At 38.8% G+C, this 14,025-nt stretch overlaps 2 long non-coding RNA genes across 3 annotated transcripts; one reads left to right on the top strand and one right to left on the bottom strand.

The window, feature by feature from the left end:
* Positions 1-1,841: 1,841 nt before the first annotated feature.
* LOC136252925 (uncharacterized) lies at positions 1,842-7,140 on the bottom strand. 2 transcript variants are annotated; one of them, XR_010699848.1, is made up of 4 exons: positions 6,724-7,140; positions 4,346-6,670; positions 4,191-4,292; positions 1,842-2,090 (listed from the first exon to the last, which is right to left on the bottom strand). It is a non-coding gene; the product is annotated as an uncharacterized lncRNA (long non-coding RNA). The 2 variants fall into 2 exon arrangements; XR_010699847.1 differs by lacking the exon at positions 6,724-7,140 and having other exon boundaries at positions 4,346-6,717.
* Positions 6,789-10,938, top strand: LOC136252924 (uncharacterized). Its single transcript, XR_010699846.1, has 6 exons — positions 6,789-6,989; positions 10,058-10,157; positions 10,208-10,419; positions 10,465-10,523; positions 10,581-10,634; positions 10,699-10,938. It is a non-coding gene; the product is annotated as an uncharacterized lncRNA (long non-coding RNA).
* Positions 10,939-14,025: the final 3,087 nt, after the last annotated feature.

The following is a 14,025-nucleotide window of genomic DNA, read 5'->3' on the forward strand; positions in this document are numbered from 1 at the left end:
ATTTGGCAATTTACAACTTAGCTATTGTATACCATCTAATATTGGCTATATAGCAATTTTGCCAAACTTTTATCCACCAAATTCAATGCTTGATAAACTAATTTGTCAAACTTTCACTTACTGACTCCACTCACTCACTCTTGCATGTACGTATGTACCCACACATGCACACGCCACAACAAACCACAACACACACACACGCAAGCATGCACATACACCACAATACACACACGCATGCACACCTCTTCGCCACCTGTCCATCAGTCCTTCTGACCCCCCATGGAGTCCAACCCACCTGGCCAGTGGATGCTGAATAACCCAACTGATTACAACACTATCTATTTAGTCCAGATGAACAACCTCCAGGGAGACAAACAAACCTCTAGGACAATAGTGGGGCCTGGATCATTAACAGACCTGGTGAAAAACATGTAAAGCAGTGTACACACACACAAAAAGCAAAATCTTCAACTACTGTATACACAATCACATCTACCTAGTGAACCAGCACTGGGCACCTGTGTACTACTGAGATACTAAGGCAGCACAGGAAAATCTTCTGGAGCAGGACTAGTATCCTGCAGGAGGGTCATGAGTGAAGGTCTGAGTATCCAAAGTTCCAACTGAACTTCACTTGTTATTTGAGATGGGTATTTGCTTCCCCAGTAAACACCAAGTACCTATTGATGTTATATACAAGTGGGTGGGCTGCTTTCCCAGTCGACACCAGGTCACCATGCAGGTCCCCATTTAACACACACACACACTCACAAAGCAAACACAAACTACTGAGGTGCTATTGAGTCAGCACAGGTACATCTCACATGGGATGTCAATCATCTCACCAGGGCCTCACTCAGAATTTACTTACTAATTTAACACTTGCATGCATGTTCACCATTAATAAAACTTGGTTAGCAGTGGCATAGGATAACTAAAGTTAGAGCCTAGGTTTTCATGTTGGCTGGCTTTGCCACTGTAGAGTGATTTAAACAGCAACATCAAACCTGGATCCTTCATGCCACGTACCCCCTGTGTTATCTGGACTCTATACATACAGTGTCTGACAATAGCACACTAGAGTATAACATAAAAATGAGTTAACTTACATGTACATACTATCGACTGTCCAGATGCTGGATTATCAGCCTCCCTGGCAAGCTTGATGTCAGTGGAAACCAGCCAGAGTGATCTGGTCTAGGGATAAAAGCTATTATGCATTACAGCTAACCCGAGAATCAACCTAAGTGATTTCAGCCACTAGCGAGAAGTTCGCTAGATAAGCAGTCCTGCCAACCTAGGAAACACAAAATCCTTGAGACTTGGTCTTGAAATCCAGAATGGACTGCTGTATCTGCACATTATTATAGGCAGACACAGCAAGTTGCAACAGCCCCCATGCCCATACACTGGGCAGGTAGGCCACCTTTACCATGCACAGTAAAAATGACCTGGTGAACGTCACTACCTTATTTTTCACTACCAGGTAGTGAAATATTTTTTTGGTGAAGGTCACTGACTTGGTAGTGACCATCACTAACTTCCAAACTGGACTAAAAATATTTAACATAATGGTAGTGAAATCACTAATTTGGTAGTGATTTTCACTACCTTGATACTAACTTGGTAGTGAAAATCACTACCTCATTATTTAGTGAATTCTCCTGTAAATTTAACTAGTGAACGTCACTACCACAAGTTAATGAAAAGTAACTTCACTTATACGTATCACAAAAGTAGTGAAAACTACAGATTGATGAGTACCTTGTACAAACAGAGTAGTGGAACACTACAAATGATGCATCTCTACCAACAGAATCATTGGGCATTGCATGTGCCATGATAATTATTCATGTGTATAATACAATGCACTAGCAGATAATATTTCAACAACACATGGGTATAAATAAAGTGCAACAGATAACAAACAAGTTCTTACAAACAACATTTGTTCTTGATCAACTTTCATGTTTACAATACAGTTGGCAGCTGTTAATTAAAAGTTCACCTGCTACAGTAAATACAACATCTTGATTACAGTAATCATAGACCATCTCAACCATACATCTAAGGCAGCTACACTTCACTACCTACAAAAAAAAGTGGCACTTTCTTGCATGAACATCATTGGATTACTATTATTGTCTACATTACTATTATTGTCTACAGTAGAACCCCTCTCAACAAATTCACCAAAATAAGGACACACCAAAATAACAACAAGGATTTTGGTCCCAAAAGTTCGGATTCCATACATTTTTACCTCTGAAATAGATAAACCTTTATATCATTATTGTAGGGCTGAAATTCTGGGTCTCAAAATGTCCATTATAGAGAGGTTCCACTCCATACGTACATCGTATGTGTCCACATTAAACAAATGCATAAAAAGCTATGGTGAAGTTCAACAGTTGTATAAATTATGTGACTGAATTTTGGATAAATGTTCCAAATTGCACATTGAAAGATAAATGGTTTTAAAGAATTCAAATTAGCATAACTTACCATGGATAGCAAGCACATTACGTATGAAATTTACAAAAAAAGATGCATCAATCTATTACCTTTCAGACCACTTCCAGTACTTGTAGCTGCTTGTAGAGCTTCCCGCCAAATATGACAGAAAATCTGAGCAAGTGGACAAGCGAAGTAGTATCACGAGTGCTCATAAAGGGGAGGAGGGTGGGCAAGAGATAGACTTCAAAATGGAGGCAGACCACGATAGGAGTAGACACGAGATTACAGTGCTGTACTGGTTTCTTAGTGGTTGATATGTAGCAAAACCAACAGAAAAATCATTTGGCCAACATTATCAGACAATCCACCAGTAATCCACTGCTTCTTGCAAAGCCAGACCCTTTCACAAGGCCAGAAACCGCCATTTGAGCTCTCCACACCACCCAGAAAAGACATATGTTAAAACCAGCCTCGAGTACTGTAGTTTAATTTTGCCTGATGTGCGATTTGGATCGGTTTTGTAAAATCTGGTCACATATGTACAAGTGTCAAACCTTGGAAGTACATGATATATACAAAATTGTTTCATATTGTAATTCTCCACATTCAATACAGTATGCATGTATGAATGTATTAGAGCATATTTGTTATACTGTGGGCACCATGAGTGGCACTTAGATGCACTACACTGGTAGAAGCTAATTTTTGTTTATGTAAACATAATTTTGTTATTAAGGGGGCAGGAAACTATGTTCTGTGACTTCCGTGAATAAAATTATGTGTTTTTGAAGCTTTAAAGCCAAGACAAATATATTTCCTCACCTGATCAATCACACATGTTGTAGTTTATAGACAATGAACTTCTGTTTCGTGCATATTTAAGTGAAATCCTACAAAGCATGTACAAATTATGGCGTGGTTGCAATAAACACTAAAAGTTTACACTAAAGCAATACCCCATTCACAATAGCCCAGTAGCATGGTTCAGAATGGTATGGCTCAATAAAAAGTACAAAGTGAACAGTGTCTGTAACATTACCAAGCCAGCCCACCTGATTACACCAGGCACATTAAATTACAATTTTAAAACTCAACATACCGTGAACAAGAAATGCAGAAACACTGTTTGGCAGGCAACAACTACAAGACCGTTTGTTGTCGTGACAGTTGCTCTACTTCATTACTTCGATTCGCATTGCCATTTCTATACTCTTTCACCGTCACCTATCCATTGTTGCTCTTGTGGGAATTAAAGATAAAGCAGTAAATAAGCTTGGAGAACAACAGCTGCTTTCATTTTAGCAAGCACAGTGATAAATGTTTAATTGTGCGCTTATACAACTTGGGTGATGTAGTGTGTAAGACTGTGTAGTGTGAACAGCAGCCACACTGGGCCATACCAAACTGAGTCAAACCGAACCGTGCTATCGTGCTAATGTGAATGCAGTGTAAGTCTCAACTCAGTGGAGATGACGGTTTTTAATTATCAAAAACACATCTGATATAATAATATTATAGGGTGGAAAGCAAGCATCTATACCATCATTTTGTTTTAGCATGACCGTAAGGGTTTACAGCACAAGTGCTGAGGTCTGCAGGACACCTAGTCCTACAGTCTGTTTAAAGATGTTATATTGTAGCAAACTAGTCTGTCAGCCCTAGCACAAAGGATCATTGTTTGCAGCATGTACAACTGCATGTGTCCACACCCACACTAAAGTATACTCACTTACCAGAACAAGTCATTAATGTTACACTCATGCTGTCTGCCTTTTGGTCAGTTTGGGTGATGCATCTTCTTCATATTGGTTAGATTCTCCATGCAATTTGATGTTCTGCAAAAGGGACAAGTTTCAGTTTAGCATCTCTTATCATTATAGACACTTACGGTTGCATGCTATACCATGCAGAATCCACGTGATATGATGATCGCAGTTCCCACTTATTCAGTCCTGTGATGGTGTGACATGAAGACCTCTGCTCCTTCACCCAGCCATTTTTGACCTTGTCCACCACCAAATGTAGGTTAAAAACAAAGGAAAATTTCAGCACTGTTTACAGCAGGAAGGTACAAACAGTGCACTGGACTGGACTACTGGAATGGATTACTTACTTTTTACATTTTTTTCTAGTCAGGCTACAGGTTTTGCATGTTTGATGTTGCAGTAATGAAAACTTATTTCTCAGAAATGCCTACTTGGTGCATTCTCCACCAAAGGACCAAAGTGTTAGACCACTTGTATAGCATACAACCAGTGTACAACCTGACAACCCCATACGTTTAACTTAGCACAGATTTAGTGATACTCATACCCAGAGGAGGGCATGTGAGTTACAAGGTTTTGTACAGAGAACCAATTTCGGGAACGTATTGCTAACAATACGTGCCAATCAAAAGCTTTTTTTATGCTAATCCAGCAGTATAATCAACTCTGATCGCTTGATGTCAATACACACAATCCATTGGAGACTTAGTCACGTGATCAAGAGCTCTCGATACGAAATGGGTGATAGACATTTACCAGGGAAGAGAACATGGCCAAAATGGTTATAAAAGTCTATAGGGAGCCTTACAATCCTACAACAGAGCTTAGACGTTTCTTGGCGATTAAAAAAATTAAGGTATGCAATTTACATGAATTCTTTTTGAAAGCGCTTACTTTGTGTCAGCCCTCCTCTGACTCATAACAATGTATAACAACTTTTAGAACCAGGAACAAATTGTTCATTTATAGGCAGCATTGCACCAATGCATCAAAACTTCACCCAACCACAGAACCTATTCATACAGTCAATTTCATTCACACTTACTTCTGAACAGCCACATAGTAAGCACTTCTAGTCATTATCAGACCACAGTAATGTATGGATAGCTTTTAACATGTATGAATAGTACAGTCTTATATCATAGATTGTCAAGAGAGGGGATAGAAAACTGATTTTTATGGGTGCACTCCTCACCTACAGTTCCATTTACACCTTTTGTAAACTCCTTATAAATGTTTATAGAGAATACTGTAGTTGTTTTCTTTGGGGTGTACAGTAGCACAAGTCGATTTCGTAACTCAAAGCAGAGCCGCCTAATCATTGTTATTGAGGAGTAAGCCATGCCACAAATTCACACTTCAAGGACATGAATCGTTTTGAACTTGAACACATTTTGCCACTTTCAATCATAACAACCAAAAGACTCTATCATGGAGGTTTTAATATATTTTGGGGTGTATGACATTCATCAGTAAAGGGTTAGATCTGTTAATAATTATCCAATTTCACTCCTATCACTGGTAAGGTGTACCTAGGGCTGGTGTAGGTGAGGAGTGTGCATGGGGATAAAACTTTACCAGGCAGCGGATAGTTGATGGAATGCCTAGATACACAAGTGAGTATTACTGGATAGTACAGTGCTACTAGTCTGTGATAAAGAATCACATAAGGCTGATCGTTACAGCAATTTTTAATGAATCATGTGAGTTTTCTACCCCCTCTCTCAATAATCTATGCTTACACCCATGCAATGTCACTGTAAGAACTAATAAATGCATAGCATGGTTGCTTGAGGGGGCCCCTAACTTTAGTTTGTCTAGGACACCCAAAAAATACTGAGGCCGGGCCCTACCCAACCATGTCCTTAATAAATAAGCTGCCATCCATTTAAAGTACATCCTATGGTAAAAAGTAGACACTTACAGATAGATGACTTATCTATATTACATTTTCGAACACATAAGCGTCCTATAGTAAGCATCCTATATAGTATGTTCACGTTGAGCTGAATCCTCAAAAACATTTAATAACTCATGGATGCAATTACACACAATCTTGAAATTTGGCTCATTTGTAGTACTGCTTGACCCGCTAAAAATATTTCAAAATCTTTTTGTTCAAACGTTTGACATAATATTTACGGCCAATCAAAATTCTCACAATACAGTTCCTATGGGGAAGCCATATAAGTACAGTGTCCATTACAGCCCTTTCCCAAACTTGTAATGGAGCCTAACCGTACGTGTCTATTGTTGACACCTTTGCTGTTACCAATAACCATCTGGTTGGCTGAAATGTTAACTCTGTTGAGAAAAAATCCACTTTTAATTTTTAGCTGTTTTTCAGGATTCAGCTCAACGTGAACATACTATAGTAAGCATCATCACTCAATTTAATGTGCGCCTAGAGCTACTGATGCTAAGTAGTCGCGCACTGGGTATTCTACCTATATACAAGAATACATTTGACTACTGTATTTCAACTGTATAGTCTACATACCTTGAGTTAGTGATCTCCGTGTCTTGAAACAGTGCGTTTCTAATTAATGCTGCATAAACAAAAGACGCAATTAGATAACTTCCTTAGATACCAACTTGGTTAGCAACAAGATCGGTTTACTGGCTGGCGTAGTCTAGTATCTATGCCGATACTCTATTTGCCAAGCGTGTAGAAGTTTACAGTGTTCGCGCTACAGACTATCAGTCGTTTTACGCTCGGCTTAGGGGAAGGAAGTCGAAACAATGGCAGCACCGTTCACTCAAAAGGTAGGGTTTGTTATCTTTATTATAGCAATGACACTTCCTATGTTTTGTTTAATATCTCTGTAGCTGCCAGCTGTTTACAGCGCTTTTTTCATTGCAATTAAGCCTGTACTTGCGTTTTTCATTTCCCGCCCAAATTTGTGCTTCGTTGTCAAGGCCCAGTCGAAACGCAAGTGGCAAAAATATGCTTTATTACGCATATTTAATTGCACAGCTTGTTTTCCCGCGAAGAAACAAGCGCTTTTTCGGGTAGAACACCATCTGACTATAAACGCTTGTAGCTTCCAGATGCAACGCTCTTTCCTGTTTGCACTGGGTGTCACGCAACAACACGTCACTTGTCTTTCCCACAGCAACCAAATTCGGCAGCTGCAGTTAGTTAGCAACGAGCTGCAAAGCACTGAACTAAGTTGGTGAGTAATAACAAGGTGGTTTTGAGGTGTGGTACAAATTTGTTTCAAGCCATATTAGTGTTTCTAATTAATTTGCAGAACTAGACAAAAGCCCAAACTTGATAATTATGTTGTAAAAAGTTGTGCACTTTGGCTGCTGTTTACACATACAGTGATTGTTGACAAATAGCATTTTTACACATTTTAAATCAACAATTTCTATAAAAGTTATCAGGCGGAGACTTCCTGTGCCAGAATACTGCTGCTACTACTCCAAGTTGACCAGAGATGAAAGTTTCTACCATCAAATTCAACAATAACTTGTAACTGCTTGGGTACAGCCATCTTCAAGGACTCCATTCCTACTGTGTCCAGGGTAAATCCCACACAGTACTGCTCCTGTCATGGAGATACACAGAGGTCTGGTCATCCATCACAGTCCTAACCTGTATTAGTTTCAAAAATACAACTGGATGTACTAGCTGTTAGAACGCAGTATTACTAAATACATAGAATGTGAGGTAAATTGGTCAAAAGAAAAGTAAAAATGTTACCAAGAGTTAATAATAGTGGAGTATTAACTCTTGATGCTACTAAAATCGATTGAGGAATGGATAGCTAGCTACACTGAAAGAGAGCAGTCACAACAGACCAATTTACGTACCAAGGCCACTTTCATCTAGCCAAATTATTGTTGCTTCAGAAGGGCTTTCTCATTCCAAAACAGAGTTATCATGGTACGACACTGCAACTGGTACAATCAGTTTGTTCAAACAGCTTTAACAAACCAAGGTCATCAGTTACCTGTACAGTACAAACGTCTCAAGTACACAGGGGTACACATGAGACTTTATAAGACCATCATACTAAATCAGGGAAAGATCCAGGATTTCACAAGCTAACAGGAACAAAATTTGTAAAGCAGGGACTCAGAAAAGAGATACCGTATGACAAGAAAATTTGATGAATCTACATTTCAGCAGTTTTGGTGAATTACTATAAACATCCTCAAAAATTGAGAAATTATAGATCTAAACACATACTTTTAAAGGTGCTTATGAGCATTTAATGAATTTATAGTTTACAATCTAAACTAATTATTTGTCAAATTTTCTCGAGCAAAAATTTCCTGCCTTATGGTAAGCATCCATTTTGAGTAATTATCAATTTCCAGCAGTGATTACGATTTTAAAACTTCAAGGAGTTAGTTGTATTACTATATTATATATAGTAGCTCCATGTTTCTAATTTTATGTACTGGTAAAGTTTCATAGTGAAACACATAGTGATACACATTAAGCAACTGCAACTGGTCTAAATAAAGCTTGTCAAAAATTCAGGGTACCGTGGGACAACATTTAAATCTACATAATATACAGCAATGCTCTAAATTGCCAGATTTTGCTGTGGGAAGCCCTTACCATTGGATGTGAATCAAAAGTTCCTGAATTCAGCTTCACTGCAAGAGTCTGACCTAGTAGAAGAGGTCGTAACTGATTGATCTATTTTTAACATGTGCACCACTAAGGTAGCAGTAATGATTATCTCTCAAGATGTGGGATAAAAAGATTGCATGGATTTTGTAGGCATCTGATAATGTAGGGATTTGCAATGGTGATGTCTTTCCATAGGAATTAATAGTTTTATGCACGGGCAATCCTTGTTATGAGTCCAGACTATCTTACTAACTCAACTTTGCTTCCTCGTGAAATATCTTGATAGTTTCACTTTTACATTGGGCGAGTGTTATCAAATCACAGTGGCATGCAGCCAGTTTATTCCAAACTTCATCGCTATGGTTGCCCAGGTTTAACTATTTCAAAGCATCAAGACAAGGTACAAGAATTTTTTTAGTATTAGCAAAGATTTTTACATTTCTGTAAACTGAGGCTGATACTGTTGACTACTGAACTTGTAATGAGGATTGTCCATGTTATGAATCTCTACTTACACAGTACATGTACTAAAGGTGTGGAGCAACTGAGATATTTTCACTATTGAGAGAGCTATATCTGAACCACAAAAATTTCTTTCAAAAATGTTTTTACATTTTGGCAATCCACAAAAGTTGTTTTAACACCTTATGACACTGTGATGTATGGTTTATTGTGTATAACAAGATACTGAATAACACCCTCTTCTATATTAACAGAGTACAAATTTGTTTCACAAATGTATACAGTTTCATACAGCTACTAGACGTGCTCTATACAAACCTTATCACTTTCGTTGACTCAGATTTTGTGCACTCTTTTTCGTTTATTCACAGCAAAGTGAAATCGGGAGCAGCTAAATTCTTGTTCAATTCTAACACTAAAATACTTTCAGCCCGCACGTTTCAAGATTAAATAAACTGAATAATTGTCTCCACAAATCATTTCCTCAAGTGTTTTTATTCGAAAATACGCCAGAAATTTACTGGTTGAACGCCATTTCTCTGGTCCGCGTGGCCTGGCGAAAACGCCATTTTGGACTTCTCGTAAATTGCGCGTGCAATTAAAAACTCTCGTTTTTTGACGGTTGCGTCCCGACTGGCCCTTACATGTTGGATATGGTTTGTCCATTTCAGGTGTTCATCTATTATTACTCCTTAGTTGTTTATTATTAGCTTTAGAATAAAACGTAACATGTAAAAGAAAAGTAAAGACCTTACTTAATGTATTAAATGATCTTTTTCAGGTGAAAAACGACAGACTGTTTACAGCTGACTGTACACACGTAAGAAAAAGTGAGAACAATAGTCTTAGTTAGCAGACGTCTAGGTATGGAAATTACACATGTAAGTACATTGTCTACTCATACAGTGAGTCCTATAATTTCATTTGACAGAGTGCATGCAGCAACATGTTGTATCCACTCTTGGTGAAATCTGTATAGAAGAAAAAAAAGAGTCTTTGGAAACTGGAAAGCGACAATGGAATATAAATTAGAATATTTTATGTGTATCTGACTTATGTGGACATAACATCACAGAGATTCTTGGCTTTAGCACTACTGCTGCTCTAGTATCACCCCAAGGGTCTCTGGAAAGTGGCAGCATAGTAAGGTAGAATATTTTATGTGTATTTTACTAAATGTCCATGCAGAGTCCTGACTTCTCCACCAGTATCACCCCAAGGGTCTCTGGAAAGTGACATGCAGCATGGTAAATTAGAATGTCAATATGTGTATCTGACTTTGCATGAATGTAATATTCATGCAGAGTTCTGGCTTCTCTGATATTGCTGCTCTAGGATCTCTGGAAAGTGGCAACATGGTAAGTTAGAATATATCAATATGTGTATCATGACTTACATGGACGTAAATGCATGGTCACACAGAGTCCTGGTTTTTTCCACTACTGCGGCTCTTGACTAGTATAACACGTATGGCATCTACGTGTTGAACCTTAGACAAGAAAAGAAACAAGATGAGATAGAAATGACATGCATATGTCCTGCTGAAGAACTGTGACCTATAATTTTATCTGTATACACGATTGTACAATGTTTAAAGGTTAAAACAATTTCACTGACTTTTGTCAGTGAATTTCACTAAAAAACAAAATCACTACTCAAAAATCAGTGACCACACTGTTAAAAATAGGGTGTAATCCAATCACCTTTGGGGGAGTTCTAACTGCTGTTTAAATTAAACTCCTTTGAAGGGAGTTGTAGTACTCCCCAGGGGTGCTCTAGGAGCAACTAAAAGGTGTTACAAGAGCATTGCAACACTCCCTAAGGGTGTTCTAGGAATAGCTATAAAGGTGTCACGGTACACTTTAAAGATGTTCTAGTACTCTCCATGGTGGCATTTTGTTGAAAAGAAATGTAGGCTTGCTATAGCATTCCAGTAACCTTCATGTTGATTTCAATTTATACTCAATGACTACCAACAACAAAGCACATTAGCAGTACGCAATAATATATTTGCAACACCTTATACTTACCAAATAGTTGTTTCCAAGTCAGTCTTATAGAAGTTAGCAAACTGTACTTATAACCTAATTTTCAATAGAACATCCAATTGTGGGTTTCAATTTACCTAGGTGTAGGCAAACACCCTTACAGTGGCTTAGCTATTATTGGGGAGTAAAATGACATTTGTGGTGTTCAACAACACCCCAAGTGCTACAATACTCCCCTAGGGTGTTGTAAATACCATGGGTGTACATGAACACCTTTACGATGGGTGTACCTGTAACACCTCGTTTTAACAGTGCACTGTGACAAGTAGTGAAGGAATGAAAATCTGGTGACCTTCACTAGCATAAGTTAGTGATTTCACTAACTCTAGCAATTTTCACTACCCATTTTCCAGTGACCACTGTGGCAAGCATTCACTAACTTTTTCTAGTGACGTTCACTAGGTTGTTTTTACTGTGTGCAACACATATACACATGCGTATGGGCATCAATATAGCATTAATTTTAGAACATGTCATGCGTCACTAATCTATGCAAGGAATAGTTAGAAATGTATGCATGGGTCTTATTTCACCAGCTAAATGTACTTACTCGGAAGTCACTGTGTTGAAACAGTAACTTTTTTTATTGTTGTAAAGTTGTAACACATGACTGGACTATGGGACATTCATTTGATATAAGCCACTAGGTGTTTATAACATCACGTGAGTTTAGAGATGTGTCAGTTTCATCCTAGAGGCTGAAAGCAAATACAATACTCCAAACACATAGTACATACCATTTGTATAGGTGCTCTCAGCGCATTTGTGATTAATTAAAGTACTTGGTAAAGGCCGCGGCAGAGCCTGTATATAGGTGTGTATACCAGAAGGCCTTATAAAGGCATAAGATGTTTATATTAACTTCACTAAGTATGTTTGAAAAGTAGGAGTGAGAAGAAAACATTCACGACTGGGCCTCGAACCTCAGTGCAGCCATCCGATTAACGCTCGAACGCCGGAGTCTGCCAGGCGGTCAGGATAATTATTTTCAGGAACCATGCAGAGTAGTCTCGTCCTCGCAGACCCATTCTCCGGGGTGGCGCTTATCGATTAGAGATATTTCTGTTGACTTTTTTGTACAAAATGTATGTCAGACCTCACTTGGAGTATTGCATCCAGGTCTGGAGCCCTTATTTGGCAAAAGATATTGATCTCCTAGAGAAAGTACAGAGACGTGCCACCAAGTTATTACCTAGTTTATTTGATTTACCATACGAAACTCGTCTAGAGAGACTTGGTTTATATTCACTGTATTGTAGACGTCAAAGGGGAGATTTAATTGAGACCTACAAGATATTGAATGGTTACTATGACATCAACCCTACCTTATTTTTCACTTTGAGTAATACGGATACCACCAGAGGTCACCACCGTAAACTCTTTAAATTTCGATCTCGGCTGCTAGTGAGGCATAATTTTTTCACCAACAGAGTAGTTAATTTGTGGAATTCTCTTCCAGCAGATGTTATTTCTGCACCAACCGTGGCATTGTTTAAGAAGAATCTTGATGATTTATGGAGAACAACAAGATATGGGCACTCTCAAAGGCCTGCGGCCTAGCTTGACAGTCTTGTACTGCCAAGCAATTTCTGTCCATTAATAATAATAATAATGATTATAAGCGCCCCCTCCGAAAGGGTCTGGTGAAATGCCCATACCATTTTTGTCCGAGAAATCGCCAACTCTGGTGAGTGATAATTGGTGTTTAATAATTACACAAGATTTTACAAAAGGTGATGATTAAACAGTATTTATTATTTTATGGCTGCGCAGTACAGACTTTACAAAAGCAAAGCTTACCTTAAATCGTCACCTCTTGTGTAGTTATTAAACACCAATTATCACTCGCCAGAGTTGGCGATTTCTCGGACAAAAATGGTATGGGCATTTCACCAGACCCTTTTGGAGGGGGCGCTTATAATCTCTAATCGATAAGCGCCACCCCGGAGAATGGGTCTGCGAGGACGAGACTACATGCAGAGAGAGATTTATTATCTCTAAGTACCCCAAGTGGACCCAAATGGACACTGATTGTTTAATTTGCGTGACGTGCAAACCAAACGCTCCAAGGTTGGTATTCTGATTGGAGTGCTGGCTACTGAAAATCAACTCCAGATCTTGCTCCAAATACTCTCCAATCTATTGGTATTAAATCTCCAATGTATTGGTATTGAATAGAAGGCCGAAGGCGAATCTTTGCCACAATGCCCGGCTTGCCTCTATTATTAGTTGTACTACAATTACCTACCTGGGGAAATCCCCTGAGAACTGGAAAGGGCATTCTGAGAACTTTGACTCTGGCCTGAGCTTGAAAGTGAAAGAAATCATGACTTTTACGGTGAGAATTGGTAAAATCCGTGAGTTTAAAGCTACTACTTGTGAGACCTTGAGCTTGGTAGTGAGTCTCACGGTAAATCCGTGAGGGTTGGAAGGCCTGCTTATGATAAGTAACCTAGACTAGTTTACTATTCTACCGTTCTCGTTACACTACAGCTCCCGGTGTTTATGAGTACAATACTGGGTATTTGTCATTTTAACGTACGATAGTAGGTTGTGCAGCAATATGCCATGACGGCCCACGGTTCCAGTCGGCCATCTTCGTCGTTCTAGCCTATCAAATCGCAGAATTAAAAAGCGTCTGATTGGTCAGAAAACCTACCCCAACGCAGTGGGTGGGGCGTGGGCACGAGACTAATATCAA

The sequence above is a fragment of the Dysidea avara genome, chromosome 4 (assembly GCF_963678975.1).
Source record: "Dysidea avara chromosome 4, odDysAvar1.4, whole genome shotgun sequence".
Classification (NCBI taxonomy): domain Eukaryota; kingdom Metazoa; phylum Porifera; class Demospongiae; order Dictyoceratida; family Dysideidae; genus Dysidea; species Dysidea avara.